The following is a 6,000-nucleotide window of genomic DNA, read 5'->3' on the forward strand; positions in this document are numbered from 1 at the left end:
GTTACCGCCACTCGCCCGCAGCAGACTAGTCAGTCAGGAGTTGAGGCTTCCCCACACAGCTTTGGTTGTTGCCAGCTCACAGACTGTCAAGCAGTTACATGACGTTGCCTTCTGGTCTGCTACTAATGCACCAGTGCTGTATGTCCTCACGCACCTGTTGTGGTTGACAGTTCAGTTTTTGACAGTTCACAGACTGTCAAGCAGTTACATAACGTTGCCTTCTGGTCTGCTGCTTATGCGCCAGTGAAACCCTCACTGAGATAACCTAGCTTTTCTCGGACATGGTTCCTGTAGATGAGAAAGTGCTGTTCTCCCTCCTTCTGATATTCCCTTGAGGACTCTGTCATTTGGAGAGGAGCCTTAAGCTGCTTAGCCTCCTATGGACTTTAATTAAAGCATAACATGCTTCCAGGGATGGTAAATGGTTCCGCTTCAGTCGCTAACCCCGTCTGTTGCCACACCTGCTCCCATAGACCCTAATGGGCTTTGTTGCAAGACATGCAGTCCAAGCTTAGTCCTTGATAGAGGATTTTTTACGGAGAAGAACCTTCTAGCCAACAACCTTCCTACCGGTTGGTTGTACGCCCTGTTGACGCTGAGGTATCCTACTCACGTCCGCCAGTTGAGATGGTTCCTCCACCGGTGCGACCCGGTGTGGGTTGCCAGTCGCACGGTGACGTTAAGCGACTCTCGGAGGTGGTTGTGGACGTTCAGTGTGTCACTAGGAAGACGTTCAACAACCAGCAGAGGTGACTTGTTGTGACGCAGTGTGGCAACCTCAGCAACCCGGTAGGGGGTTGTCTGCACAACCCAGACAGTCTAGACAGTTTCGGGTTGTCGCTGTACTTCCTCGCGTCCCCATGGTTGACAGTTCACAGACTGTGCAGCAGTACCATGATCTTGTGTCCGGCTCCGTCACGCATCCACCAGTGCGACCGGATTCAGCGAGTCAGACGTTGCCCACTCCGTTGCCGTTTCCTCATCAGTTTCGGATGAGGAACCCTCTGATGAGGACATGGCTGAACAAGACGATCAACCCCCAGCCCTGCTATCCATCCAGAAGATGCTGAAGAAGGAACACGGCCCTGTCAGGCTGTGGATGAGTCTGGTTAGGACACTGTCATCCGTGGTTCAATTGGTGTCACTTGGAAGACTACACCTCCGTCCTCTTCGGTGTCATCTAGCTCTTCACTGGAAAAGGACAAGACGCTAGAAGCGGTCTCGATCCCGGTTTCCGGAAAGATAAGTCTGGTCTGACTTGATGAAAGGACTTTATCAACCTTTGAAAGGGTCTTCCCCTGACTGTTCAGACTCCCAACCACGTTCTCTTCTCAGACGCATCGGACGTAGTCTGGGGTGCGACCTTAGGCGGTAGGGAATGCTCGGGATTATGGAACTCGAGTCAAAGGACAATGCACTTCAACTGCAAGAAGCTTCTGGCAGTACGTCTGACCTGGAAAAGCTTCAGGTCTCTCCTTCAAGGCAAAGTGGTGGAGGTGAACACGGTCAACTCCCTGCTTTGATGTACATCTCCTAGCAAGGAGGGACCTACTCTCTGACATGGTACGAGTTCGCAAGTGACCTCCTCTCCTGTTCAACAGGTCTAGACTTTTCACTAGTAACGAGTTTCATCCAAGGCAACTTGAATGTCTTAGCAGATTGTCTCAGTAGGAAGGGACAATAATTCCAACATATTGGACCCTCCACAAGGATGTATGCAAGAGACTTTGGGTCACCTGGGGCCAGCCAACCATAGATCTCTTCGCAACCTCGATGTCCAAGAGGCTCCCAATACTTTGCTCACCTATCCCGGACCCAGCAGTAGTTCTTATAGATGCCTTTCTACTAGATTGGTCTCATCTAGATCTATATGCATTCCCTCCGTTCTAGATTGTCAACAAGGTACTGCAGAAGTTCGCCTCTCACGAAGGGACAAAGTTGACGCTAGTTGCTTCCCTCTGGCCCGCGAGAGAATAACTTACCGAGGTACTTCGATGGCTAGTAGACGTTCCCAGAACACTTCCCCTAAGGGTGGACCTGCTACGTCTGCCACGCGTAAGAAGGTACTCCAAGGCCTCCACGCTCTTCGTCTGACTGCCTTCAGAATATCGAAAGACTCTCGAGAACTAGAAGTTTTTCGAAGGAGGCAACCAGAGCGATTGCTAGAGCAAGGAGAACATCCACCCTTAGAGTCTACCAATCGAAGTGGGAAATCTTCCGAAACTGGTGCAAGTCAGTATCCGTATCCTCGACCAGTACCTCTGTAACTCAAATAGCTGACTTCCTCTTATATCTGAGGAAAGAGCGATCTCTTTCAGCTCCCACTATCAAGGGTTACAGAAGCATGTTGGCATCAGTCTTCCGTCACAGAGGCTTAGATCTTTCCAACAATAAAGATCTACAGGACCTCCTTAAGTCTTTTGAGACCACGAAGGAGCGTCGTTTGGTTACACCTGGTTGGAATTTAGACGTGGTTCTAAGATTCCTTATGTCAGACAGGTTCGAACCACTTCAATCAGCCTCCCTGAAAGATCTCACCTTTAAGACTCTTTTCCTGATATGCTTAACCACAGCTAAAAGAGTCAGTGAGATTCATGCCTTCAGCAAGAACATCGGATTCTCATCCGAAACGGCTACATGTTCTACATCTTGGTTTTCTAGCCAAACATGAGCTGCCTTCTCGGCCTTGACCAATATCGTTCGATATTCCAAACTTATCGTATGGTTGGAAATGAACTAGAAAGAGTATTATGTCCTGTAAGAGCTCTTAAGTTCTATTTTAAAACCTTTACGAGGCCCGTCTGAAGCTTTATGGTGTTCAGTTAAGAATCCATCTTTGCCTATGTCAGAGAATTCTTTATCCTATTTTATCAGACTGTTAATACGAGAAGCTCATTCCCTTCTGAATGAGGAAGACCAAGCTTGGCTGAAGGTAAGGACACACGAAGTTAGAGCTGTCACAACTTCCGTGGCCTTTAAACAAAATAGATCTCTGCAAAATATATTCGACGCAACCTATTGGAAAAGCAAATCAGTGTTCGCGTCTTTTATCTTAAGAATGTCCAGTCTCTTTACGAGAACTGCTACACTCTGGGACCATTCGTAGCAACGAGTGCAGTAGTGGTGGGGGCTCCACCACTACAATTCCCTAATTCCAGAACCTTTTCAATCTTTCTCTTGAAATATTTTTGGGTTGTCCGGAAGGCTAAGAAGCCTTTCGCATCCTACTTGATTTGGCGGGTGGTCAAAATCATTTCTTGAGAAGCGCCTAGATTAGAGGTTTTGATGAGGACCTTTAGTATGGGTTGCAACCCTTCATACTTCAGCTCCTAGGAGTCGCTCAGCATCCTATGAGGATCGCGAGGCTCAGTAAGGAAGAAGTACTTAAAAAGGCAGAGTAATTGTTCAAGTCGTCTTCCTTACCAGGTACTTATTTATTTTATGCTTGTTATTTTGAATAACTGCTAAAATGAAATACGGAATACTTAGCTCATAATGTCAACTTGTAATGCTGGTCTCTACCCACCCCCCTGGGTGTGAATCAGCTATATGATCATCGGGTAAGTTTGATATTGAAAAATGTTATTTTCCTTAGTAAAATAAATTTTTGAATATACTTACCCGATGATCATAAATTAAAGGACCCACCCTTCCTCCCCAATAGAGAACCAGTGGGACAGAGGAGAAAATTGGTTCTTTGTTGACATCGAGTACTTGAGTACCTACTTGACAGATGGCGCTGTTGATGTACACCCCCACCTGTATAGCGATCGCTGGCGTATTCCGCCCGTAGGTTTTTTCTGTCGGGCAGCAGGGATGCAGCTATATGATCATCGGGTAAGTATATTCAAAAATTTATTTTACTAAGGAAAATAACATATTTTAAGAACAGTAACAACATCAAAATAAATATTTCCTATATAAACTTTAACAAAACAAAAGGAAGAGAAACTAAAAAGAATAGTGTGCCCGAGTGTACTGTCAAGCAAGAAAACTCTAACCCCAGACAGTGGAAGACCATGGTACAGAGGTTATGGCACTATCCCAGACTAGAGAACAGGGGTTTGATTTTGGAGTGTCTTCCTAGAAGAGCTGCTATGATCAGTATTTAGTTAATTGCTTTTCTTTCTTAATTTATCCTCCTCTTGCTGAGTTCAATGTCGTCTTTGTTTTACACAAGTATTTTGCATCTAACCCTTTTGCAAGTTTCACAAAAGGCAGTTAATTTCCTAGTTCCTAATCATTAATGATTAGCACAACTTTTGTCTCTGATATTGAGCACACAGAATTAACTTAATGTTATGTAAATATTTATCAATCTGAGCCCCCAAATACGAATAAAATATAATTTCTCTTTCACCTGACATAGCACTAATAATCTATTTTTTACAGGCCTGGCTGCTGTGATCAATATAGTCAAATCTACAGAGACACAACATGAAGAAACTTTTAAGGATTATTGACAACTCAGAATGGGATTTTTTATTGCTGAATAAACGGTAAGAAAGTGTGCAATGAATGTCCTTTATCATCCTGACCTTGCCAAAGAAAAGGAGCATTTGTATTATGCAGTGTTATAATCTATACATTAGAGACAAATGTATTAGAATCAAGTTTGTTGGTTCAGTTAGGAAAGTGGTAAACTGAAATTCTTATTATTAAGACACTGCCACTTGGAACAACTTTGCTTTGTAGCATTATTCAGATAAGATTTTATGGATTTAGTTCAAACTTTTAATCTTTAATGTTTTGACCAAATCTTAGCTTTCTCAAAAAGAAAAATCCTGATACCAAATTTTCAACAGCTAAATATCTTACCGTTAAGCTAGGAAAATCTCTTGATTTATTGTTCTTATTGCAAACTTGTTTGGAAATTTTTTGTAAAGGCTACACCTATTCTATAATCAAAATACATTGTTTTACGAAATTAATTGGAATCTTGGTTATTTATGATAATTTTGTTTGCAACTAGCATTAAAAGATAAGTGGTTTGTGCCTGACAATACAATGTTAGTCATAAAAGATGTTTATTCACACTTTGGTACCTTTGACAACCACAATCATACAATTGATGTTCTAGGTTTCTTTTCCAGCAAATAAATAGCTTAGTCTAGCTACATTATACACTCAAGACGTTGTTAATTTCCAGAAATAACGTACTAGGAATATTTACACAACTAATTCAGTTTATAATTTACATAATTTAAGAAGATTAATGTGTAGATGCATGTTGATCAATGCATCGCATTAAATGATTAACATATACCCTCTTACATTCAAATATTTACTTTTATTCTCTTTACAGGTTCAACAGAACAGCAGAGAACATAAAACACTTGGAAGATGCATGAAGCCAGTCGTATGAATGGGAAAAACCCTTCATTAGAATAAAAAACTGAAGAGATAAACTTTTATAGAAGCTACAATATGAAAATGATTCACTCATTTGACTTGGGAAGAATATGTAGGGCTTTATCAAAGCAGAAATAAGTTTGCTATGGCCATCTAAATACTGTTTGTCAAAATGTCCAGGTCCTTCTTTGAAAAAGATCCTCCCCTACTGTTCCCAGCTAAGAAAAGCAAAATTTCAAGCCCATTTTTGGGGAGCAGCTGACTTTTGGTTCCTGTTTACAAAGCTGAAATATCTCTCTCTCTCTCTCTCTCTCTCTCTCTCTCTCTCTCTCTCTCTCTCTCTCTCTCTCTCTCAATTTAAGTTTTCTTCTCTACTGTAGTTTCTCTCTCCATTAAGGTTTCTCTTCATTAAGGTTTCTCTCTTCACTAAGGTTTCCCTTTTTACTAAACTTTCTCTCCATTAAAGTTTCCCTTTTTACTAAACTTTCTCTCTCTACTAAAGTTTCTATCCATCAAGGTTTTTCTTTCTACAAAATTTCTCTATTAAGGTTTCTCTCGATTAAAGTTTTTCTCTCCGTTAAGGTTTCTCCCTTTACTAAAGTTTCTCCGCCTAAGTTTTTCTCTTCATTAAGGCTTATCTCTCCATTA

At 42.0% G+C, this 6,000-nt stretch overlaps 1 long non-coding RNA gene across 1 annotated transcript in view; it reads left to right on the forward strand.

Annotated features, from left to right (window-relative positions):
- The window catches only part of LOC137628987 (uncharacterized), a 29,739-nt gene extending 23,945 nt beyond the window's left edge, over window positions 1–5,794 (forward strand). The window contains exons 4-5 of the long non-coding RNA XR_011041419.1: window positions 4,393–4,499; window positions 5,306–5,794. This is a non-coding gene — a long non-coding RNA (uncharacterized lncRNA). The remainder of the gene's footprint in view (window positions 1–4,392; window positions 4,500–5,305) is intronic.
- Window positions 5,795–6,000: the final 206 nt, after the last annotated feature.

The sequence above is a fragment of the Palaemon carinicauda genome, chromosome 37, assembly GCF_036898095.1.
Source record: "Palaemon carinicauda isolate YSFRI2023 chromosome 37, ASM3689809v2, whole genome shotgun sequence".
In the NCBI taxonomy this organism is placed as follows: domain Eukaryota; kingdom Metazoa; phylum Arthropoda; class Malacostraca; order Decapoda; family Palaemonidae; genus Palaemon; species Palaemon carinicauda.